Source organism: Anolis carolinensis, chromosome 3, assembly GCF_035594765.1.
Source record: "Anolis carolinensis isolate JA03-04 chromosome 3, rAnoCar3.1.pri, whole genome shotgun sequence".
NCBI lineage: Eukaryota > Metazoa > Chordata > Lepidosauria > Squamata > Dactyloidae > Anolis > Anolis carolinensis.
In genome coordinates this window covers 168,910,009-168,937,362 of record NC_085843.1, presented here as the reverse complement: position 1 = coordinate 168,937,362, position 27,354 = coordinate 168,910,009, and the positions used below count along the sequence as shown (strand labels likewise).

Sequence of the window (27,354 nt, the reverse complement as noted above, 5' to 3'; positions counted from 1 at the left end):
AAAGCCCGAAAATTCAATCCATGGCTGATACCAAATAAGAAACTCTCTCCTGGACACACAGAAGACTGGGCGACTTAGAAGGTGCTAAACAGACTGTGCTCTGGCACCACGGGATGCAAAGCCAATCTTAAGAAATGGGGCCACAAAGTGAAATCCATGACATGCAAATGTGGAGAAGAGCAAACCACAGATCATCTATTACAATGCAGTCTGAGCCCTGCCACATGCACAATAGAGGACCTTCTTAGCAACACCAGAGGCACTCCAAGTGGCCAGCTACTGGTCAAAGGACATTTAGTATAATGCCAAGTTTTTAACTTCGTTTGTGTTTTTAAATATATTACAACTGTACCCTCGGTTTGCTTTGGATACGATAAATAAATAAGCTGAACAAATTTGTCATTTATCTTTTCCCATGTATGAATTCTGCAAATGAACTCAAACAAAAATGAACTGAAGCAATATCCTCACTCACTGAACAACTCTGTCAACATTGCTTCCTCCCAGAACCAAAGTTTTGGAAACATTCACAGCAAAAGCAAACTGTAGCAAAATTCCCACCCATCATTAGCAAGAAGGTAGAATTCTTCTGGTCTTTATTTAAAGAGAACTGATTAATATATGGAAGAGAATACTATTAATCTTTCAATTGTGTACTTCTATATATTGTATACAAATAGATAGATATTAGTGCACAAAACTGTCTCTGTTGGAATGGGTTCTACATAGAAATGCACATTTCAGAAGAAGTCATATAAAATAATATGACCAAGTGTGTGTTTCAAATTACAGGATAATGTGCTAACTGGACAGAAGAGTATTATGTTGGGATACATGCAAGACTAACTTGGATAGAAATAATTTATTTTTGTTCATTGCTCCACATAGGAATCTGGGAGTAGGTACTTTAGAAGGGGTATACGGTTGGAGGCAAGAGATTTTCTGCATCTCTACAGTACACAATCTATAATTTTATGGAACCCTTTGTTAGCTTTTTAAAAAGGTGTCAAAAGGTTGATTTAAATTTGCAATGTTGCCCTTGACCAATTTTTAGCACTTAGATGACCCCCAGGATTTCTGCAACTAGGAAATTATTATGGGCAAAACAAAGAAAATAGTGTGTCTATGGGACCAGTAATTAATCTCTAAAGCATAGCACAAGGCCTTGATTCTTCAAAAGGTTAGACTTTTATTTCTTCTTTTAAAAAGCAAAGTAAGTATTTCAATGGGTCTTTCGGAGAGTCAAAGATTTTCCACTGGACCTGTTGCTGTTGCTGATCCAAAACCTACTGAATAACAGAACAGGAAGGGGTTTAATTTGATCTAATATTCTAGTTACCATCCTTTTATTTATATCAGCCTTCATAAGTGGAACAAACAGAGAAATGAGAATGATCACAACTGATCACTGATAAGGTATAACACTGACTTGTTCTTAACATTTGAAATCATATTTCTCTTTCAAGAGAGTCATAGTAGCCAAGGGAATGAATATTGTGAACATAACATCTTTTGAGTCTAAACAAAGCAAGGTCTTCCTGGGTTTTCGCTTTAGTCATGTATAGCCAGAAGATGACAAAGACTTACAAGCCTCCATAATGTTTAGCTGAAAATAACACATGTTCAGGGTCCAAAGCCTACTTAGAACTTGCTTTACAGACTTGTGAACTGTGTTTAGTGTTTTGAACTTGAAGGTATTTGTACATGGAAGAGGGGGATGCTCTCCTTCTCCTTTCCTCCTGCTGCCTGACCAAAGACTTTCAATAGAGGTAGACAAAAATTGAGTTGGGCTTCAACAAATATCCAAGTTGTCACTAGATTTTCTTCAGTGCAAAGGTAGAAAAGTATTGTAGACATTTCTTACACAAAATACTTGAGGAATTTCAAGAGAAGCCATTGGAAAAAAAGAAACGGGTTTGTTCAAGGTAGTATGTATGTATTGATTTATACCCCACATTTCTCCCATACTCATCATTATAAAATTATTGCTACATCAAATAGCAACCACTGAGCAAGAGATATCAGATTTGTGTTCATGTGTTCTAAGACATAATTTTAAGGTTTCTTTACTAAAAAAAAAAAAAACCTAGTAGAAACTGTGTCAGGCAGTTACTGAAATGGTTACAACAGTACTTGCCTTGATATATTGTCACAGAATTGCCGCTATGACATTTTTGAAATCAAAACAAAACTTCCTATTTTGACACCAGTCAGAGAAACTTCATTCATCAGCCATCACTTCTCAAGTTAAGTTAGTTCCCACCCACTACTTTCTGTCCAGTAGGTATATCACCTGAAAGAAATACTCATATAATTCCAAAATAGAACTATAAGAAGGCATATCATTTTCTTATTTTACTATCCAACTAAAAATGGATACCGAGAACATTGTAGAATCCATGCAGTTTGACACTATTTTAACTGCCACAGTTTAAAGCTATGGAATCCCGTGATTTGTAGTTTGGTTGAGGCACCAGCATTATTTTGCAGAGAAACCAAAAAAATGTAAAACTACAACTCCTATGATCCCATAGCATTGAATTCAAATAAATTAAAAGCATCACAGTAAAATACCTGAATCCTCTTGTCCTACATTGAGTAAATTAATTGAATCAATGAGATTACAAAAGTTTTGACTCACCATTGAACAGCTGACTCAACGGGACTCAACCAATAGGATTCAGATCACAGCTAGCCCCCAAGCAATAGATTCCCCCTGTGAAGTAGATGTGTTGATATTTTTAGGTTTTATAGTACAGTAGAGTCTCACTTATCCAACATTCGCTTATCCAATGTTCTGGATTATCCAACCCAGTTTGCCTCCCACCCCGATCCACAGCTGTTTCTCTAAACAGCAAGCATTTAACTTTTTATGGTATTAATTTCCAACAATGTTGCTACTGAAAGTTCATTTTATGCAATTCTATCTTTGTTTGTAGTCAATTTGTTAGTAGCCAATGTTTTTTAGTCAATGTTTTCAATATATTGTGATGTTTTGGTGTTAAATTCATAAATACAGTAATTATTACATAACGTTACCATGTTTTGGACTACTTTTTCTGTTGATTTGTTGTAAAACATGATGTTTTTGGTGCTTAATTTGTGAAATCATAATGTAATTTAATGTTTAATAGGCTTTTCCTTAATCCCTCATTATCCAACATTTTCACTTATCCAACATTCTGCCAGCCTGTTTATGTTGGATAAGTGAGACTCTGCTGTACTTCGATGTTTTGTGTTTATATATTTGGGGTTAGGATTCAGTAGCTACCATATATACTCATGTAAATGTCGACCTCATGTAAAACTTGAGGGTAGACTGTGGGGGCAAAATTATACATTTTTTATGATTTGTTGATATGTAAAGCATCATTCTAAACAGTTTTTTGAGACAGGTGAATGCAAGAGCTGGAAGAAAGCTAAAAGTGGAAGTTGAGTTGAAGATGGGGAACTAGAGCTGGAAGTATAACTGAAATGAAAGAAAAGTGAAAAAGATAAAAAACTGAGAAGTGTGTGGGGCTTGCACTAATAGAAAACCATCTGGGAAGAAAAGCTTCCCTGAAGGCCTCTACAAAGAAGAGCTTCTTTGGGACCTGAGACAACAAAGCAACCACAAGACTTAAAATTTCTTAGCAAATGTTATTATCTTAGAGAAATCCATTTGTTTTCTTATCACTCAATTGGGACTTGCTGTAAACTGAAACAAACTTTTTTTAAAAAAATAAATCAATTTGGGATCCAATTGTGAGCAATATCTAAAGAAAAGGTTTTGGGAAGTCACTGTTGTTTTCATAGTAGATAGTAAATCTTTTTTTAAAGTTATTATTGCTGTGGGTTTTAGTTATTGCTTTCCCAACCCATGCCTAACACCTTCCAGCTCTATCAAAAAGGAAGATCAATTTATAGAAAAAGGTTTAGGACTGCGTTGTTGGAAACAGTCAAATAAAATTATCCACCCTGTGTCAGTGGAAGAGTTTATGGGGAAGGGAGCAAGGACCTTATTGGAAAGTGCTGCATACAGTATAACTCCCTTATCCATGGATTCAATGTCCACACACAGAGAGGGGATTTGCAAACGTTTCAGGAGGAAATGCATATATGAAATTAGTGTCTATAATTATAGATCTATATCTAGTTCTGCATTATTTATATAAGCATTGAATGTTTGCCTATTACTATGTTGGAAGCCGGCCTGAGTCCCCATGGGGAGATAGGGTGGGATCCAAATGAAGTTTTTTATTATTATTATTATTATTATTATTATTATTATTATTATTATTATTATTATTATTATGTTATTGTTGATACCATATTGTTTTTGTTGCCCCTACTTTTCCACTTATAGAACTAGTTTATTGTTTTTCTTTGAAATACGGTAAATATTCAAAAACATTTAACCTACTGATGCCTCGATTAATTAAATGAAATTTTATTGGTATCTATTTTTATTTTGAAATTTACCCATAGCTTCTGCGTTTCCCACCCTCGGCTTATACTTGAGTCAATAAGTTATCTCAGTTTTTTGTGGTAAAATTAGGTGCCTCGGCTTATATTCGGGTTGGCTTATACTCGAGTATATACGGTACCTCTCATTCACCCTCCTACACTCACCACACATTTTCACAAATAGAATAAATTTATCTGATAAAGATGAACTTTGCTAGAAAAGTGTTTTTAAAATGTAACAAGTAGCAAAATTGATAGGGTGTAGGGTTGGGTTCTTACTTTTATAGATGGGGATGGGAGGCAGTTCAGCAATGCTGTCTTGTATTCCCTATGTACTGCCACCTTCAATGCTGCAAAGCTGTTATTCCTTAGCATCCAGTGCAACAAAAACAGAAAATAACAGTGCCACTATTAAAAAGTGTCAGCCTTCCCGGGCACTGACTTGATCAGAGCTGGTCCAACAATGAGGCGAATTAAGTGGTCGCTTGGGGCGCAAAACATACGGGGGCACAGTCGAGACTGCTTTTTCTGTTGATTTGTTGTAAAACATGATGTTTTGGTGCTTAATTTGTAAAATCTTAATGTAATTTGATGTTTAATAGGCTTTTCCTTAATCCCTCCTTATTATCCAACATTTTCGCTTATCCAACGCTTTTATTTTTCAGTGATTGGTTTGGGGGGGGGGCGCCAAAATTCTGTTCGCTTACACTTGAAAAATACCTAGGGCTGGCTCTGGACATGATCCATGCTGGGCACCACCATGGTACTCTTTCCAAGAGCAGGCACATGTGTATACACCCACCCCATAGCCAACAAAGAAAGTAACATCTTGCTGCATAATTTTACTCCATGTTTGGACTCTGAGGTACCGAGTTTTTTCATCCCACTCTATTTTCCCAGATTAATAGTGTCTGGAAGGGCCCTAAGACTGCATATTCCAAACAGCTCTTACCATTAGGCGGAATCTCTTTTCTTGTAGTTTGAAACTATTGCTCTGTGTCCTCATATCTGAAACAGCATAGAACAGGCTGTCCCAGCTTCAATTATATCTTTTCAAATATTTAGACATGGATGACTTATCCCTTCACTTTTAACCTTATCTTCTCCATTATAAACATACCCAGTCTCCTAAACTGCTTCTCATTGGACTTTCACTGTTCTGGTCCCTCTTCCTCGGAATAGGTCCGAGTTTGTCAATATTCTTCTGGAATTCTGGTGCCTAGAACTGGACAAAGTACTCAAGATGTGGACTAATCAAAGCACAATAGAATGGTATGATATTCAGAGGAAGGAGATGAAAGTTTGAATGTTGATTCTGGCTTATTTTGCAGTGTGCTCTTTAGCCTGCTAGAGGGAGAAAGACAATTTCTGTGATGATACTGCCTTTCAGCAAGAGAGAGAAGAACACATTATGATTGCATGTGGATGTTGCTTTGTCTATGGGGAGAGAAACAGATCATTTTGATCTCCTGCCTGGCTAAAAGAGAAAAAAAAAACGGTTACTATAACGTCATGCTGAAGTTGTTTGCCTGGGGATGAGAGACATGCGAGTCTGGCGTTATGACCTCATGCTAATGTTTAAGGGAGAGAGAAATGTCACTATGATCTCATGCTGATACTGCCTAGTAGAAGGAGAAAAAAAACCCCAGATCATTATTCCCTCATCTGGGTGTAGCTTCTACAAAGAAGACAGACTGGTCATTGTGACCTCATGATGATGATGGCTACCTAGACATCGGAATCATGTGCTGCTTTTGTGCATGGCTAACATGACTTTATGCTGACTCCACAGAAGATTAGCCAATGCCCTTATGTAGATGTTGCCCACCTGAAAGGATAGACCCTGGCCCTCTTATGTACAAAAGGTACAAGTTTATTCTTACTTTCCCTTCCTCTTACAAGCAAACCATTCCATTGCTACTATAATCCAGCAATGATTTCTAATGCATAAGATTATTTTCCCCTGGCCCCTATTGGCTGCTTGGGGTCCTATGGATGTATGATTTATTTTCCTTCTGCCAGCCAAAGATAGCTTAAATGAGTGGATACATAGTTTGAAAAGTGACTTTTTAAAAGGTCATTAGTTGCATGTATAGTTCCAAGATAATTTGTTATCTTAAAGTTGTGTAAAGTTGCTTCTCTAGAGTAATTATCTTGTATAACTTGAAAAACCACTCAATCTATATAAAAGGGTAATGAAATATCGGCCTAGGACAAAACAACAAAACTACACATCTCAGAAACACTAAACTTGGCAGCACAACCATGCTTCTATGTTCATACAACAAAAAGAAAAGAAAAATAAAGTCCTAATTAGAGGGAGAGGAATAATTGTTTTTATCCAATTGCTGCCAGTTAGAAGGCTAAGCTCCACCCACTTGGTCTCCTAGCAACCCACTCAGCCCAGGGGACAGGCAGAGTTAGGCCTCACTTAGGCCTCTTCCCCACTGCCTATAAAATACAGATTATCTGATTTGAACTGGATTATATGGCAGTGTAGACTAAAGGCCCTTCCACACAGCTATATAACTCATTTATAATCTTATATTATCTGCTTTGAATTGGATTATCTTGAGTCCACACTGCCATATAATCCACTTCAGTGTGCATTTTATCCAGCTGTGTAGAAGGGGCCTTATATAATCCAGTTCTAAGCAGATAATATAAGATTATAAATATAGTCTCACTTATCCAACATAAACAGGCCGGCAGAAGATTGGATAAGTGAATATGTTGGATAATAAGAAGGATTCAGGAAAAGCCGATTAAACATCAAATTAGGTAATCATTATACAAATTAAGCACCAAAACATCATGTTATACAACAAATTTGACAGAAAAAGCAGTTCCATGTGCAGTAATGCTATGTAGTAATTACTGTATTTACAAATTTACCACCAAAATATCACAATGAATTTAAAACACTGACTACAAAAACATTGACTACTAAAAGGCAGACTGCATTGGATAATCCAGAACACTGAATAAGTGAATGTTGGATAAGCGAGCTTCTACTGTAATATGAAATAATTACTGTGGTAGAATAATACAGAACAATATAATCTCTAAAACCAGGACAGTAAATAAAGAGCAACACTCTGAAAGCAGGGAAATTGAAAGGTCGCAGATTTGAATTGGGGGAGCGGAGAGAGCCCCCACTGTTAGCCCCAGCCTACCCTAGAATAGATACTGCTCCGGCAGGAAGATAACAGCGCTCCATGCAGTCATGCCAGTGGCCACATGACCTTAGAGGAGTCTACGGACAACGCCGGCTCTTTGGCTTAGAAATGGAGATGAGCACCAACCCCCAGAGTCAGACACGACTGGACTTAGGGGAAAACCTTTACCCTTTACATCCTTTATTGGATGTATTGGTATGTTATAACAGGAATTCAATTTCCTTATGCAAAAAGAGTTAATTTCAAGTAACTCATCATTTGCAATGATTTGCTGACAACCTCTGGATTAACTTATTTTTTTGAAGACTGAACAGCCACTGTCTGGTTATCAGGCAAGCATTTTGAGGATTAGAAACACTGCCCTGTGACATGCAGGGCAGTAGAAGTCAATTAAAAAAAACTACATTTCAAAAATCCAGATCTAAAAAGAAACCAAAATCTGAACCTAAATTGAACTTAAATTAAATAAATCCCCCTGGACAGATACCAAAAGCATTTTATAATCATACAATTAAGTAGAAAACCTTTGTGAAAACATTTTTAAAATTAGCATAATATTGGATTTTGAATAATGACAATGCGCTCATTCCTCCTGGATGAGACCTAAGGCAGCTGACATATAAATCAAAGCAAGCGACATGAATTAAAAATTAGTAATAAAGTATTTTTAAAGAAGTTAAATAAGCTACTATATTTAAACAGTAATACTTTAAAACAAGAAAAAGTCAAATCCTACTACGAACCTTTTTCAAATAGCTATTTAGTAACTTAATGGTTGGCAAAATAAAACATTTTTTATCTATTGGTGGAAGAAGTGAGGTGGGCAGTTGATTCCATTGCCTGGGAACTGTGGAGAAGGCTCTTTCATTTCCTCACTAACTATATGTGCATCTGCATTGTAGAATTAATGCAGTTTGACACTGCCTTAACTGTCATGGCTTAGTGCTATGAAATCATGTAAGTTGTAGTTTGGTGATGCACCAACACTTTTGGTAGAGAAGGCTAAACCTCTAAAATTACAGTTCTTTTGATTACATAGTAGTGTCAAACTGCATTAATTCTACAATGTAGATACACTCCATGTCTATGAAGGTGAAGAGGCCAGGAGCTCAACTATACTGACCACTTAGTAAAGGTAAAGGTTTCCCCTGACGTTAAGTCCAGTCGTGACTGACTCTGGGAGCTGGTGCTCATCTCCATTTCTAAGCCAAAGAGCTGGTGTTGTCCATAGACACCTCCAAGGTCATGTGGCTGGCATGACTGCATGGAGCACCGTTACCTTCCCACTGGAGTGGCACCTCTTGATCTACTCACATTTGCATGTTTTCAAACTGCTAGGTTGGCAGGATCTGGGGCTAACAGGGGGCGCTCATCAGGGCCGGCCCGAGAAAATTTTAAATATTAAGCAAGGGGGATTGCACCCCCCCTGCATTGTGGCAGGGCATGGCCAGACTTGGCCCTGCCTCCCCGCTGCTCGCCCTGACCCGGCCTCTCGCGCAGCGTGAGAGACGGGGCCAGGGTGCGTGGGGCGGGAGGCGGGGCTCCACCCAGACAGGGCCCCGCCTCCCACCCCCTGCGCCCTGGCCCAGGCCAGCCAGCCAGGAAGCGGCGGGAAAGTCCCTCCAGGCCTCAGCACCCATGGCCTGGAGGGACTCCCACTGCAGACTGGCCGGCTGGGCAAGGCCAGCTGGGCGAGGGCGAGCAGCACGGGAGGCAGGGCCAACCCAGGCCCGGCCTACCATGCTGCTCACCCTGACCCCGCCTCGCACAGCATGGGAGGCAGGGCCAGGGCATGCGGGGCGGGAGGCGGGGCTCCGCCTAGATGGGGCCCCACCTCCCGCCCCGTGTGTCCTGGCCCGGCTGGCCTCCCCAGCACCCCCGGGGACCGTGCGCCCGAAGCGGCCACTTCAGTGGCCTCCGCGTTGGGCTGGCCCTGGCACTCATTCAGCTCCCGGGATTTGAACCTGGGACCTTTTGGTCCTCAAGTTCAGCAGCTCAGCGCTTTAACACACTGTGCCACCCGGGGCCCACTTACATTGACCACTTACACTTACATTGGTGTATATATCAGGATCAACCCCATGGTGGCGAAACATTGCACATGACTAATCCAGCTTAATTCAGGGCAAGACCACCTTAACATAGCATTTTTCTGGGTTATGCTAAGTACCCCCAGTTTAGGGTCAATGAAGGCAGTCAAGCCAATTCCCAACCAGAATCAGCTTCTACTGCCATCCTGCAGGGTGTTTTGTTGCCTCCCCTCATTTTGTGGCTGGAAAAAGCTGTAACATGAGGAAGGAACCCAACAATGCCTGCCCAACAGAACTGAACTATGTTCGGCATGACTGAGCAGTAGGGACTCCTTGCCACCTTCGAGGCAGCTGGATGAGGCCCTATAAAGACATTCTGTGCCAGGGTGGAAGGACACAAATAATAATAATAATAATAACTTTATTTTTATACCCCGTCTCTATCTCCCCAAAGGGGACTCAGGGTGGCTTACATGGGGCCAAGCCCGAATAAAAACAATAGCAATATAAAACACAACAATAGACAAAAGACATGCACAATTATAAAAATGTAAACATTAGCCATTAAAAAAACAAATGACAAGAACTAATAAAAACATGGATTAAAACGGAGAGGTTGTAAAAGTAGACTGGGTAAGGTGCACCATATAAATATTGTAAACACGAGGTGACTGATGAAGTGCTGCAAATTCTTGGAAGTGCAAATTGGGATGGGAATAATCTATCAAAAAGAAATCTCTCCCACAAACATCTTAAAACTTGAGCAGATCCATATGGGGAAACAGGTGCTCTTAGGTATGGACCTCAGCCACAAATGTCCTTACCAGTACTTTGAATTTTGTTCAGAAACAAATTAGTCAACTTATATCAACGAAGAAGTTATTTGTTCCCTGAATCTAAACTGTTCATGTCAGCAATACAGTGACATATACTTATTACTTGTTTTCCCATGAGAAATTTTGTTTAGAAGTTTTCTCAGAAGTACTGGTGCACCATAGGAACTCTACTAATTGCAATGATACTATAGGAAATCAAGGTTCTACATAAACAAGTATCAATACTAATATTCTTGGAAGTTGATAAAAATGGAAGAGGATGAAATACAAAACTCTTGCATTAGCAAACAAGACAGCGAAACAGCTAGCACAAAACCTTATGAAAGACAAAAAGAACTATAGCAAGAATTAAAGATAAAGATAAAATTACAAATGATACTGAAAGGGTGCTAAAATTTCACAACATCCTTTAAAAAAACAACAAGCAAATAAAAATCAAGCAATAAAAGATTACATGAAAGAATGCTGACTACCAAAAATTACTGATGATGAAAGACAACCAATGAATGCACCAATCACCACGAATGAAACAAGGAACAGCATAACAAAACCTAAATAACCCCCTTTCCCCGTAACCAGATGGCTTTCCCACATTATATTACAAAAAAGAACTTATAACATTCCATCCGGGTGGGGGGGGGGGGGTTGCCATATTATCATGGTGTTCATCAAGAAATGACGAGATTCAATGCGAACATATATACCAGACCAAAGCATAATAACTAACACAATAACATATAACTATAAATAAAACAATTTAAACCATATTAAACAAAGAACATAAAGAAACATTTAGACAATTAAAATATAGAATTAAAAACATCTTAATATAAAATTAAAATTACATAATCCAAAATCGTAATGAAGCCATTCCAATTATCAATTGCACTTATTTCCTATAAGTGCAATTCCTTTATAAAGAAAATCAATATTTACTTTGGGGCTTTGTGAAGTTTCCGGGCAGGCCGGTACATTGTTCTGGGTCTGGCTCAGCCCTCAAACCATTGGCAAGATTTGTTGATTTTTTCTTGCTTGTTACATTCACTGTTATTTCAGATGAGAGTATGCAAAATGCTAATATGCTCAATGAAGGTATCTATAAACTGTATTAATATTTTTTAAATACAGTATGTTTATGTCTCTTTTTTCTTCTAAATACCATGTATTTTCCAATTTAGAAAAGAGTTCTTGATTTTTGGAAAAATGTTAATTATATATTCTGATAATAAATAATAATAAAAAGAGAAGTTTGGGAGAGCTGGCCATCAGGAGCTATCAGGGATGAAATGAGGCTTCAAACAAACACAGCTTCTTCCCAACCAAAAAAAGGAGCTGGAGCCTCAAAACAACCCTAAGATTCAGGGACAACCCATTTATATCCTAAATTCATATTCACTTTTTCCCAAACAGGGCTATTTCCTGGCCATAGTATTACATCCCCACCAACATTCATAGTTAGGAAAACCAAAAAGGCAGGAAAGACCCTAATCCCAATTGTTGGGAGAAGTTCAGAAATTCTGTCCTTAGAATAGAACTACAGGAAAAAAAAATCAGGAATAAATACAATAAATAAGCAATAGGTAAGTAAACTTGTTTTGGAGGGATATAGAACAAATGACTTTCCAAAAAATGGAGAAAATAGGGATTCCAAAAGCAGAGCAACAGCATCTCTTGACACGGCATTTTTGATCACTCTTGGATTTGCTTTCCTTAAAGCAGCCCTATGTAGTGGAAAGTTATTGAGCAAAAAGAGGGGGGAAAGAAGCCTCCCCCAATTGCTTCTTCCAAACACAAAACCCCTTTTTGAAAGTTGTTTGCTTTCTTTCCTTTCCCTTCCCTTCTAAAGCTGCCCCCCTTATAAATCTTTGGCGTATTTGCCAGTGCTGGAGATAAGTTAAGCAGAAAAGACAAACGATATCATAGCAAAGCTCCCAAACTCCAATTTGGCTTTCCTTTCTGCACAAATCAATCTGAGAAGCAGCACCTGCAGCAGGGAAGAAAAGAGCAGTAGCCTGTACCAACTCAAGGGCTCATGGGGGGGGGGGGGGGCAAGATTTCTTCTTTTTTTTCCAAGGCCGCCTGAGAAATATGAAACTAACACCAAGCCAGCCCTTTCTCCAGTATTTTATAGTCTGAAATATATTGATATATCATAGGTTTCACAAACTTCCCTCTCCTGGTTGCAGGCCCGTATCCCCCGAAATTCTCAGGGTGGTCCACGAGAAGGCCTTACATTTATTATTTAAACTGTTATGTTCATTCATATCATGATCTGATCACCATCTATCTAATGTAAATCTAATCTAAACTAAATCTATCTAAATCTAAATCTAAATCTAATCTAAATCCATAATAAAAGCGAAACCCCGTGTGTGTGTATGTGGCATGGGTGTCCGCTCACACAGACAGCCTCCGGCCTCCACAAACCAGCTTTAGTTCCCAGGGCTGACAATCCAGCAAGTCACCCCTTTGCACTGACATTGCAGTTACAGCGAGTTCCATAAACATGTAGCCCAACCCCTGCCAATGTCCTTCCCAAACACCACCCAAGGAATACTTTTGTTTGGGGACCATTTCATCTTAGATTTTGCTTTTTCTTCCACCACAGGCAGGCATTCCAGGGTTCTCCATTGCTGTGGAATTTGCATGGCCCCACCCACTACCCTTCCCTTTCCAATCTGTCTGCATAACAAACAGAGCACAACTGATCTGAAACTAAACTTACTGGAGGAATTTGGGGGGATTGACTCCACATGGTGGAAGTTATAGTTCACCCTGCATCAAGTCACAGCACTGTCACTCCTACTGGGGAATATAGAGGAGTTGTAGTTCACCTACACCCAGAATGCTATGAACCCAAACAATGATGGCTCTCAGCAAAACTTGCCATGCAGACCCGATATGCCCAGATTTGAAAGCTGGTGAGTTTGGAGGGGAACTGGCCTAGAGTAGTAGGTACTGGGATTTTTGGCACATGAAGCCCCCATAACCAATACAACATATTGGACAAGTTTGAGAAAAAGGGAGTTATAGTTCACCTGCATCCAGATAAACACTGACTCCCACCAACAATGCACTAGGACCACACTTCACACAGAGAAGCCTCATGACCTACTGAACATACTGCAGGTGTTTGTGGGAAGGGGCCTTGATTTTGGAAGTTGTAGTTCACCGCCCTCCAAAGACCACTGAACCCAGCCATTGACGGATCCAGTTCAAAGTAGATAATGTGGGATTTTATTCAGATGTGGAAGGGGCCACAGAGCTGGAAGAGACCTTATGGGCCATCCAGTCCAACCTCTTGCCAAGAAGCAGGAAAATCACATTCAAAGCACCCCCGACAGATGGCCATCCAGCCTCTGCTTAAAAGCCTCCAAAGAAGGAGCCTACACCACAGCCCTTACCTTCAAGTAATAATGCAGTTTGACCCCACTTTGATGGTCTTGGTGCCTTCTATGGGAGCCTACAAACTGCTTTGGGGATATATCCATGCTAAACCTGGATGTGAAAGGCCATGATGGCCAGGGCAAATATTCAGAGACGCGTTTCAGGGTTAGTTGCCACAGTTCACCAATTGCACAGCTGAGAGACACCTCTGGCTGCATCAAGCTAGGGGATTTTTATGTCTCATTTAATGACCTTTTGCTTTTGTAAGTGCTTCTCAGTGGGTGTCTGGTGCAAGGGTCATAGATAACCTGTCACAAAATTAGACTTTCAACTTTCAACAATGGAAAACCACAAGCTTTACACTTGAATTACTGTCTTCTCCTTCCAGGCCTGTCATTTAGACTCTCTTTCTTCCTCAATACACTGTACTGGCTTAGGGCAATGTCCATATATATATACACACATACACACACACACACGCATATAAAACTTGAGTATCCCCCAGTTTTCCTGCAATGCAAAGAGAATGTGTCAGCTTCTCATTTATTAAAGGGAAAGTAACATATACATCCCTTATTCAATGTGCTATTCAATTATTGCAGAATTTCAAAATTCCTTATTGGTTTACTATTCAATTGCTGTAGAATTTCAGAGGCCCCTTCTACACTGTCCCAAGATCTGATCCCAGATTATCTGCTTTAAACTGGATTATATTAGTCCCCATTGCAAAATAATCTGGAATAAACTGATACTCTGGGATTTATTTATTTATTTGTGTCAAAAGCATTGCATAATAAATAATGTTTAAAAACGATAAAATAAAGGAATCACAAACAGCTAAATAGTTTTAGACCAAAAGTGGGCAACAGCAATTGTATTGTCCATAGCTTTAAACAAGTCCTCCTCCGTGCATGAGGCAGGGCATTGTGGGCAAGCATACATATGAGGAGTTGTTTGTTCTGCTCCATAGTCACACAAGGTGGAGGATTCCTCCAGGTAGTGCCAATCTCAGCAATTGCCAGGCTTTTCAGCTACTCTTGGACATATCAAGGTTCTCAAGCAGCTCTATCCAGAGGCGGTCCAACCATATGTTGAACTAGGCATTTACCTGTGGCACCATCATCCCGGGGGCGCCATCGTCCCGGGAGGATGGCGCCAACTTGGTCTCCTTCATTGCTGGGCTTTGAAGTGACCAAGGGTTGCTTGTGCCTTCCTTCTCCAGCTCTGACATGGCGCAGGCGCACTGGGCTCCTCCACGCCCAACAGCTCTCCCTGGGTCCTAAATGTGAGCAGAGGGAGGGAGACCACAGGCAGCCCTTCATTGGTCGCCTCAGAGCCCAGCAATGAAGGAGACCAACCCAAGAGCGTGTGCTTCATTACTGGGCTCCGAGATGACCAAGGAAGGGCTGCCTGTGCCTCCCTCCCTCCGCTCGCATTTAGGAACCATGGAGAGCTGTTGGGTGCGGAGGAGCCCAGTGCGCCTGCGCCATGTCAGAGCTGGAGAAGAAAGACACAGGCAGCCCTTCCTTGGTCACTTCGGAGCCTCCTGCTTACCAGAAACCTTCCAGAAAGTCAAAATGGTCCTATTATTATTATTATTATTATTATTATTATTATTATTATTATCATGATTGACGCAAAGACAGAATATGACACAGCAAATGAGATGAATTATTATCATCCTTAGGACACTTATATTTACTCTATATACTCATATACACTCTGTCTGTCTGTTTATCTAGTATGTCCACAGATGTAGTCCCACAAATTGCTATTGATACACATATAAATATTCTATATCTACACGCATTATATATCCACACACACACACATGTGCATACTGTGTTAGTAATAATAATAATGTGTTATTGTGAATAATAATATATTATTCATAATTGTCTCATTATTGTTATTAGTATTATAAATATGAATATAATACTACTATTAGTGATAATATATTATGAATGTGTTAATAATAGTATATTGTTGTTGTGATAATAATATATTATTAATATTTGTCTATGCACATATTATTTGTATTTTTTTTGAGCGATTGGTTTGGGGAGACACCAAAATGCGGGGGGGAGAGATTTTGTTCGCCTACTCTTGAAAATTACCTGGGGCTGGCTCTGGCTCTATCCAGTGGTCTTTCTTAGCATTAGCTATGGCTGTAGATCATTTTTGGCCTACTGCTATAATCTCATTGCTGTATGGATTCTCTTGAAATAGTCTGAGACATTCCTGTAGCTGATTAGCGATTCTTCATTTAGGCCTGGTAGGTAGCTTGTGCACCAGCCTCTAGGGATTGAGAGCCTCGAGGATCTTTTCACAGCTTCTACAACCAGATCGTAGCCTTCTATAAAAGGTTCTATATCAGAAATACTGCTTCCAAAGTCTCTGTAAACTTTGTCCAGTTAGCTTTATTGAAGTTATATCTTCTGCAGAATGGGACACTTTTTGGTCTTACAGCTGCATATGCTACACAGCATATTGGTCTCTGTTGAGTATTGGTTACCAAGTTTAATACCCTTTTAATGCATTGATGGATTATTAAAGCATTGCATCGCTTTTAAACATTTAACATTTTAAATAATCTGGAATCAGATCTTGGAATATAGAGGCAGTGTAGAAGGGCCCAGAGTTGCATCCTAACTGTTTCCATCTCAATTATATTTCAGTGAAATGAAACCAGAAATCACAAGTGTTGTACTAATTTGGATTATTTGGTTCAAAACAGACATTTACACATATATTTCTAAGGAGAAGACTAGCAATGTATCAGGATACAAAGGCCTCTTCTACACTGTCATATAATCCAGATATCAAAGTAGATAATCTGGATTTTATATGGCAATGTAAGAAGGGCCCTACATTGCCATATAAAATCCAGACTATCTGCTTTGAATTGGATTATATGAGTCTATATTGCTTTATAATCCAGTCCATAGGTGATAATGTGGATTATTTGGCCACTTAGATCCATACAGAGGCCCCTTCTACACTGCCATATAAAATCCAAATTATCTGCTTTGAACTGGATTATCTGGCAGTGTAGACTCATATAGTCCAGATAATCTGGATTATGTGACAGTATAGAAGAGGCCAGAGAATTATGGGAAGTATCCAAAGATATCTGCTATTGACTTGCTCCACAGGATGCTCTAGAACAATTTTCACTCCTTCTAGTTCAAAGCAAATAATCTGGGTTTTATATGGCAGTGTACTCTGCTCCCCCAGATGTTTTGAAGTTCAGTTCCCAGAAATCCCAGCCACTTTAACCAGTGGTTAGGAATTGTAGGAGCTGAAGTCCAAAATATCTCTGAAGGAGCAGAGTTTGATAAATACTGCTCTAAAGTTTGCCTTGGGCTTTGAGTCTATCTAGAGAGCTGGATAGGGTTCATTTTGCTCTAATTCATTCATTGCCCACTGCCACAAATCTTGGTAATTTCATGTCAAAATTGAAATCCGTTGAAATCCTCAGTCATCCCCATACTGTGATTGACTCAATCAGGCATAATTAAGTTTACACTCTGTAAAAATTGTTATATACAACATACTATGCTATTTTAGAGAAACTTGAAAGCTCATAAGAGAATAAAACTTTTCTGCTCAGTCTTATTCAAAGATGTGGTAAGGTTGCATATATAAAATGCTAAATTGCAGTGTCAGCCATTTTTCAAGGTAATTTTAGCATATTCTGCAACTAAGCATAAGGAGTAACTGTATATAGCAGTGTTTTGCCAGAAGGACCCTAGGTTTGGCATCCTTTCTAGCATGCACAGTGACTGAAAACCAGGAGGAAATAACATATGTTGTCTCTGAAAGGAAATTTATCCCATTTAACAGGTTTCCAGTGCCAGAATAAAGCAAGCCAACAACATGGGACAATTTTGCCAGCTTGACTAACTAATTTAAAGTTTACAGCAGCTGAGTTCAATTGGAAAATATTCCCTTCAGTTGCACCAAAACACATGAATGGCTCTTGAGTTTGCAGTTGATTCTCAGGGCACATCTACACTGATCATTTAAGTCAGTTTCAAACCAATATTGAAAAAAAATGTTTTAAGTGTGCAAATTACTACATATGGAATCCTGGAACCAGTTTGAGGCCTGAGTGGTGATTACACAAACTACATAGTGTGCAGTAAGGACTTCCTTTTGTGTGCTTTCATGGGTGTTAGTTTTTCTCCCTGCTGCAGTTTGAAGTTAACTTTGAACTTCATCAAATGGTCAGTGAAGATTAGGCACCAGTTAACTTTCTTCATAACATTATGTTATTGGTTTTTGTAGGATACCTCACTTCCTTGGAAGGGAAGCATAGTCCCAGTGCTGCAAATGCTTTCCATCAAAAGAATCTAAATCCATCAAGTCATTGTGCAAATTCCATTTTACTGGGGCCAGAACATAGCTGTCACTCACAGACAAAAGACTGAAAGTGATTTGAACATGCCTCTTCTGACAACAAAATTCAGGTCAATGCCATGTCATTTTATACCCACAGTGAGTCAAGAACATGTCAAGATTACATTTCTCACAAAAGCTTCAGGTTCCCCCTTCTGGTGACCAAATGTATGTATTTGGGGACAAACAAAGGAAATAACAAAGCAAAGGTTCTTCTGGTTATTTCATAGATGACCCTGAGTCTGCAAGATGCCTGAAGAGGACTGTGGTCACCACATATATTAAAATCAACTTGACCACAGCTGTTTGTTTTAACAATCTCCAGCAAAAAGCAATTAACCCATTGAGATGAGTTGCACATAAACACACCACCTGGCACTCATTAACATAAAAACACCTGAATGTTTCAAAATTAAAAGTAGGCTTCTGGCTCAAGCTCCCTCTTGTTTTCATCCAGGGAAAGGGGACATTTGACACCTAGTGTGATCTCTGCAAAGTCCCAAAGGTTGAAAAATCACCCACAGACACACCACAGTTGTCCAATACTTTTCATAAATGCTGCAGTGTTCAGACCAATAGTGCTTGCCTCTGAGGCTATCACTCATATTAGGCAGAATTAGAAAATAATGTGGCGCAGGCTGTTGAGCAGCTGCAATAAATCACTCTGACCATGAGGTCATGAGTTCGAGGCCAGCCTGTGGCGGAGTGAGCACCCATCAATTAAAAATAAAATATAGCCCCTGCTCGTTGCTGACCTAGCAACCCGAAAGATAGTTGCATCTATCAAGTAGGAAATAAGGTACCACTTATAAAAGTGGGGAGACAAGTTTAACTAATTTACGACTTGGAATGAGGAAGTACCGTCAGAGTGGATGATGAAGCAGCTGCTCCCCCCTGTGGCCAGAATCAAACATCCCCTCAGGAGAACGTAAAATTGCCTCTGTGTCTGTCTGTCTCAGTCTCTGTTTGATGTGTTTATGGGCTTTGAATGTTTGCCCTATGTGTGTATAATGTGATCTGCACTGAGTCCCCTTTGGGGTGAGAAGGGCGGAATCTAAATACTGTAAATAAATAAATAAATAAATTTAGCAGATGTTTCAAGGAGCACTAGCATTCTTTCCTCGCATTTTCCTCCAGAGTTCCCTGGTTTCCCCAGTTCTTTGGAAGACAATATGTGTTCCATGTTGCCTGTTCTGTATTCTCTTAACTTCCTGGGACCTTCAGGTTTGATGGAGGACACTATCTTTTTCCTGGTGTTAAAATAAGGCTGAATTTCCACTCCAGTCAGCTGCAATATATGGATTCATTTCTGCATGTCTTATCCTTTGCCTCAGTCCGTAGAACTGCCTTGAGACCTGCTTTCTCTTACCTGGTCACAGACAAAGCTTTCACATACAGTAGGATGAATCATTTGGTTTGTGTCTCCATGTCACTTTTACATGTATTCATCACACCGACTGTGGAACTCACTACCCACTGAAATTAGGCAAGCTCCCACTTTGTTAGCTTTTAGGAAAGACTTGAAAACATGGCTTTTCCGCTGTGCCTTCGGTGAGTAATTTCTGTCATATATTTCTGTGTTACTCCCACCCCGAACATCTATCCTCTAGATTACCCCACTTCCATATGTCCCTGCCTGCAGTGGAGTACCCCTCTGTCCCTCTCACTCCAGGTTTTATCTCTGTGTTTACGCGGCCTGCCCTTGTTTTATTGTTTTTTGATTTCTTGATGTAATGCCTATTATTATTTATTGTATTTTTAATGGTGCTATGATATGTTGTTTTATATTTTATATTGTATTGCTCTGGGCATGGCCCCATGTTAGCCGCCCTGAGTCCCCGTTGGGGAGATGGTGGCGGGGTATAAATAAAGTTTTATTATTATTATTATATCATACGTTCATTGAACTCAGAGGTATGACACAAGACGATGAGTTTAAATAGGGTTATATCACATACGTTAACATTAACCAGAAACTGCAAGAGGTGTGTGCAGGCCCGTAGCCAGGATTTTGTTTCCGGGGGGGGGGGGGGGAGGCTAAGTCTGAGAGAGGATCTACCCCAGCATACCTTTTGTATTGTTATCCCAATACCCCCATGCATATGGGATATATTGAGCATGGTGATCAGATTATGATATGAATAAACATAACAGTACCAGTAAGGCCTTCTCACAGACCACCCTGAGAATATTTTTTTTTTTGGGGGGGGGGGGGGGCTTAAGCCCCTCAAGGTGTGTGTGAATGTGTGGGGAATTCCACTATAAACAATAAAAAGCCAGAATAGATAACTCCATGACCACAACCAAATCAGAGGAGGGAAATACCATATAATAATAATAATAATAATAATAATAATAATAATAATAATAATAATAATAATAATAAATGAAAAACAACAGGAAAAACTCAGCCGCTACCAGGACCTCAAGATTGAACTTCAAAGACTCTGGCAGAAACCAGTGCAGGTGGTCCCGGTGGTGATGGGCACACTGGGTGCCGTGCCAAAAGATCTCAGCCGGCATTTGGAAACAATAGACATTGACAAAATTACGATCTGCCAACTGCAAAAGGCCACCCTGCTGGGATCTGCACGCATCATCCGAAAATACATCACACAGTCCTAGACACTTGGGAAGTGTTCGACTTGTGAATTTGTGAAACAAAATCCAGCATAACTATCTTGTTTGCTGTGTCATACAATGCCGTTGTGTCAATAATAATAATAATAATAATAATAATAATAATAATAAAACTTTATTTATACCCCGCCACCATCTCCCCGTGGGGACTCGGGGCGGCTTACATGGGGCAGAGGCCCAAACAACATAGAACAAAACATAGGCAACATAATACAAATCACACTATAAAAAGATAAAACAGTAATACAATATATCAATTAAAACAAAAATACAGGATAAAAATTGCATTTCTCCCCAGACCCATATAGATGTCAATGTGGGACTAAGGAATCAATAGTCAACTTAAAGTTCCCTGTGGGTTTTTAATAAATCTCAGTCTTGATGGGGCAATTGTTAACTGACATCAAATAGACTTCAATACAAAGAAAGGATTCCCTGAAATGCACAGGCAAGAGGCCAATATAACTAGAAAAGTAATCCAATAATATAAACTATAAAACAGTAATTTCTATATAAGCTATTGTCATAGAACATTCAATGTGCAACCAAGGATGATAAAAATTCAAAATATACTAAATGCTTCAAAAAACACGTCTCTAAACCAAAATATAATCCATGTGTTACCAACACACATACATTCATAGAAAGTAAAACTCTATATTCAGAGTTTGTGAGTCCAATGACCACCAGAGTTCATGTTCCACATGGAGGACTGTATAAATCACTAATTGTGAGTCCAAATCTAAACATCCAAGTAAGTGAATCCTTTTTTTAAAATCCAATGTTTTCAACATGTTCAAGGTTAGTCACTATCCACAACCGGTTTAGACTGTGGTGGTTATGCAGGTATGGAAAACCTAGAGTAGTCAATTTCCCCATGTAACACGTTCTTCGAGTATATAAATTCATTATCAATGACGGAGTGGACCTACAGGGAATACATATGAGTGGCTAGAAACACTTGTACAGGATAAAAATTACAAATTACAAAGTATAGTAAAAGCATTGAAGACAGGAGTATGTATACTCACATAAACTCTCCTACAGAGGTGCTCTGCTACTGGTTTGATTCCTTAGGCAAGCACAGGAGAAGCAGGTAGAACTCACTGTATACAGAGAGAATTTTAAAGGGGCCCAGTATGGATATAGGTGTGGCTATGTACCAGCCATTTGAAACAAGTTTTACATAAAAAGAACCTATTTGAACTTCACCAAAAGTATACACCAGACTCAAAGAAAACACTGAAATGAAATAGAATCATTGAGACCCTTAGGTTGAATTGTTTTAAGAGTGAATATCCAGAAGGCTTCCTGTTGTTGTAGCTTGGTGCATAAATCTGTGTTTGAGGAAGAAGTAACTACCTCTAAGACTAGAACCCTGAATGATTCAGGACTATGGTTCATGTCATTGAAATGCTTATACAGGCTTGAGTCAATGGCCTGATTCCTGATCTTACTCTTGTGTTCTGTTACACGGAGTTTAATTTGTCTACTGGTCTGGCCGGCATACATTAAGGAACAGGGACAAGTAATAAGGTAAATGCAAAATGTTGCAGTTGATGAACTATCTTAGTATGAGGATTCTGAAAAATCTTAGTATGAATAAATTGGGGACATATGGCACAATGGTGGTAAGGACTCACAAACTCTGAATATAGAGTTTTACTTTCTATGAATGTATGTGTGTTGGTAACACATTGATTTTTTGGTTTAGAGACGTGTTTTTTGAAGCATTTAGTATATTTTGAATTTTTATCATCCTTGGTTGCACATTGAATGTTCTATGACAATAGCATATATAGAAATTACTTTTTTATAGTTTATATTATTGGATTACATTTCTAGTTATAGTGGCCTCTTGCCTGATCAAATAGACTTCAACATATAGAGATCCTTTGAATAAGATACAATAATGTCACCAGGCAGCCTTCAACAGCACTGTTCAGGTCCTACAGATGCAGAATTGTAGCTTCCTAGGCTGAGGGAGCACACATGTCCACTTGACCACTCAGGTCAGTGTGAAACTAGCAGAAAAGGAAGTGATTTCACCATGCAAGGCCATAGTTCAAGGCATGGATGTTGTCTGTATGCACCACAGAAGCTGGCCTTGAACCAGTTCCAGGATCCACAGAATCTGCAGCTTCATGGTTGTGGAGGGATTGGGATGGTGGCGGCGGACACACATTTATTTATTTATTTATTTATTTACAGTATTTATATTCCGCCCTTCTCACCCCGAAGGGGACTCAGGGCGGATCACATTATACACCCATAGGGCAAACATTCAGTGCTCATAAACACATCAAACAGAGACCAAGACAGACAGACGCAGAGGCAATTTAACCTTCTCCTGAGGGGATGTTTAATTCTGGCCACAGGGGGGAGCAGCTGCTTCATCATCTACTCTGACAGCACTTCCTCATTCCAGGTCGTAAATTAGTTAAACTTGCCTCCCCACTTTTTTTATAAGTGGTACCTTATTTCCTACTTGATAGATGCAACTATCTTTCAGGTTGCCAGGTCAGCAACGAGCAGGGGCTATTTTTTATTTTTAATTGATGAGTGCTCACCCCGCCACGGGCTGGCCTCGAACTCATGACCTCATGGTCAGAGTGATTTATTGCAGCTGCTCAACAGCCTGCGCCACAGCCCGGCCCCACACATGCCACTGCAAAGCACATGTGCGGGGCTCCATTCCCTTAATAATTTTTGCCATGTGATGTAGTTTACACTTAGGTATGCTGATGCATTTTAAGGGTTCTATACTGGAATATCTTCTGACTTTGCTAATCCCAATATAAAGCCCTTAATGAATGTTGCTATGCACATTTGCGATGCACATCATCTAAACATCATACCATCAAGCTGCCTTTAAACTGCAGTGGCAGCCTGAATTTGTATATGTAATGCAATCTTCCTCTTTTTCTGCTGCCCCTACCTTACCAAGCACTGTTGTCTAGTGGGTTATGTTTTCTCATTCTATGTCCAAAGCACAGCCTTTTCAGTTTAGTTAAGCTGGTTTGTGTGGAGAGTTCAGGATTGATTCACCCTAATACAGGTTCAATCCCTGGGAGCGGCGTGATTGGCCGCTGTTAGCTCCAGCTCTTGCCAACCTAGCAGTTCAAAAATATGCCAATGTGAGTAGATCAATAGGTACTGCTCTGGCAGGAAGGTAACGGCTTTCCATGCAGTCATGCCGGCCACATGACCTTGGAGGTGTCTACGGACAATGCCGGCTCTTCAGCTTAGAAATGGAGATGAGCACCAACCCTGAGAGTCAGACATGACTGGACTTAACGTCAGGGGAAAACCTTTACCTTTAATACACATTTATTTGACTTATTAGTAGTCCACAGTATTTGCTGTGGAATTGAAATTATGATGGCATGGGCAATCCTGACTTTAGTATTTAATGATGCAAAGTCATTTTTGAGGACTTTGTCTAGATCCTGCATAACTACCCACTTTTCTAAGTGCTAATCTTCTGATCTTTTTAAACCTTAGTCTCCGTTCTAATTAATGACTGAGCCAAGGTTATTGATTAATATATTGAACTCTCTAAAATCCCTACACACTCCCCTTACATATGAATGAATGTCGGCAAGGGCTGGAATTTCCTGAACAGTCGGTGAAAAGCAATAGTTCTCACATTTACTGTGTTGACAGGTTGTGCATGCATAAGAGTTGCCTGGCATAGTATCTGGACATTTACTAGTTGATCAAACAGACTTATAACAGTGCAAACTCTCAGCAGTTGTAGTTTTTCTAGCAGTCTTTACAAGGTTAGTTCATGTCATAGATAGAAATGTTTCTGCCTTAGAATGCCTGGAACACTGTTCCTTTTTAGAATGGAGCCAGTGAAAGTGTCAGCACTTTCCAGAGCAAGAATAAAAGATTATTTAAAGATCGAGATCAAAATCAGACTTCTGTTTGGGCCTGAGGGGGTTCACGTTAGCCAAAATCTAGCAAAGGAACTCGTTGAGGCAATAGTACGTTCATTGTGAGGACTTCAGTGAATGGCAGCTGTGATGACAGTTTCTATCAACTGAAAAGAGGTCAGCTAACTTTGTCTTGTCTTTAGATATCTCTCTCAAAATCTTTGTGTAATCAATAAACCATCATTTTGGCGCACCTGTAACTTCATTTCATTTTGGCAAATCCTTGAGCCTTATTTTTTTTTTTTTCGTGTCAGGAGAGACTTGAGAAACTGCAAGTTGCTTCTGGTGTGAGAGAATTGGCTGTCTGCAAGGACGTTGGCCAGGTGACTCCTGTGGGAGGCTTCTCTCATGTCCCCACATGGGGAGCTAGAGCTGACAGATGGGAGCTTACTTTACTCCCCAGATTTGAAACCTTACCTTTTGGCCAGCAGTCCTGCCTGATGGTGCACACCCATTGTGCCACCGGGGCCTCCTGATCCTTAGTTGACCTGGAGTTGAGTGGTCTAGGGCCCCTTCCACACAGCTGAATAAAATCCCACATTTTCAACTTTTAACTGGAATATATGGCAGTGTGGACTCTTTTGGGATTTTCTGCCTTGATATTCTGGGTTATATGGCTGTGTGGAAGGACCCTAGGACTGTAGGTGCCAGGAGAAGTAAGGACAAATGAGGACATTGCTCTCCAAAAATGAATTCATCCCCACAGATGAATTTTTCCTCATTCCATTGAAAACTACAATGCAAGCATCCAAATAAAAAAGGGAGGCAAAGTTACTAAGGGATACAATTGTAAGAAGCTGTGAATGAATTTTAAGTATTAGCAATTTTCAATGTCTCCATTTCTGCAGTGCTAAAAAGTGTTGGAATGAAGAGGATTTTTATTTGCGGAGGTAGACTTCTTATTTGGGTAGGCAATGTCCTCATTTTGCCACTCCTATCCATATTTTTGCCCGTACAATGACCAAAATTAATGGTAATTAATTCTGATATGAACCAGTTAGATGAAATTAACCCAGCTAGTATTATCACTGAACTGTAGATCAAATCAAATCAAACCAAATCAATGTAATAACGAAAGTAAATCCTTGTGTAGTAAACAATCGCTTACAAATCCATCTAGGATGTCGTAGACAAAAGGCTACCAGAAAACCGCATGCTGAAGAATTGGAGGCTGGGCAAGTGCCAACAACCTGGAAAAGAGGCAGAGGCAGGAATTTGTCTACCTAACCATAACTCCACCAAGGTATGTGATTGCAGTACCTTCACATCTCTTTCTGCCTCTCTGTCTACAATTGGTACTCACTTTGGGGGCTTCTACACTGTAGAATTAATGCAATCTAACTGCCATGAATCCAGGGAGTTGCAGTGCTACAAGATCTTTAGACTTCTTTCCCAAAGAATGCTGGTATCTCATCAAGCTACAAAATATTTTTCACATGATTCACTTTGGAAAATTTCTGTCAGAATATGTCTTTATAATTTGATTCAATTTTTCAGCAAAGAAATGGCTAGAAGTGTTTAGGAAGAGCAAAAGAAAGTGGACAGCAACATCTGATTCTGGGCCTATCTCCACATAGGCCGCATATCCTGAATCAGACCAGGCGTGACTCCTGGGCATCTAGACATTCAGGACTTCCAGACACAAATGTTACCAGAAGCTCAGGGGTGTTCTGGAGTTTCCCTGAAACTTTGAAGCAGCCCTGCGTCAACCTTAGGATCAGGGCTGATTCTAAGGTTGGATATACACTGTCCTATATCCCAGGATCTGATCCCAAGTTATCTGCTTTAAACTGGATTATATGAATCTACACTGCCAGATAATTTGGGATATAGGGCAGTGTAGGTCAGGCCTATCACCTTGGTTAGAACAGGGAAAAGGGGACACTACATACTTTTTTGTTATTTGTTACTGCCGAAATAGTCACAGAGCTCCAGAGAGGCCCTTGGTATTGCTGGGCTTCTTTGCTGACCATCAGAAAAGTTATTTGTTTGTATATTTTTATGGATGGCTTTGGATGGCAGTAGGAAACCACAAAAAGGAGGGCAACTATTAATGGATATTAGAATAAAGCACTATAATGCTTTGGTCTTCCAGGTGTTTTGGATTTTATCCCCTGAAGCCCTGACAGGGATTGGGGAGGCTAAAATCTAAAATATCTGGCAGACCAAAGTTTGAGAAGTACCGTTTTGGATATTATATACACTATTCAGTGTATATAATATATAATATCCACTATGATCACTATACACTGATCATATTTTAACTGCTCCGGCAATGTTTTGTAAAATCTTTATAATTTAGTGATATACTTGAACTCTAAGCTAGAGATCTTCAGTGCTGGAATTCAATAGGGAAGCATTATCTAGCAAAGAATTTTATCTACCTCACCAGACTGTATATCTCAGAATTCCACACAACACAAGCATGACAATTGATCTAATTGAACAGTGTGGATATTATACTTAATTGATTCATTCTCTCAAAAACAAACTGACT

General features: G+C 39.7%; 2 long non-coding RNA genes across 2 annotated transcripts in view; one reads left to right on the top strand and one right to left on the bottom strand.

Annotated features, from left to right (window-relative positions):
• The window catches only part of LOC103280234 (uncharacterized), a 203,889-nt gene that overhangs the window by 115,947 nt on the left and 60,588 nt on the right, over positions 1-27,354 (top strand). Inside the window, exons 1-2 of the long non-coding RNA XR_010004469.1 lie at positions 5,961-6,311; positions 25,978-26,100. This is a non-coding gene — a long non-coding RNA (uncharacterized LOC103280234). Of the gene's footprint in view, positions 6,312-25,977; positions 26,101-27,354 lie in introns of the transcript that reaches the window.
• LOC134297650 (uncharacterized) lies at positions 1,170-22,099 on the bottom strand. The gene is made up of 3 exons (XR_010004471.1): positions 21,951-22,099; positions 2,642-2,716; positions 1,170-1,289 (listed from the first exon to the last, which is right to left on the bottom strand). It is a non-coding gene; the product is annotated as an uncharacterized LOC134297650 (long non-coding RNA).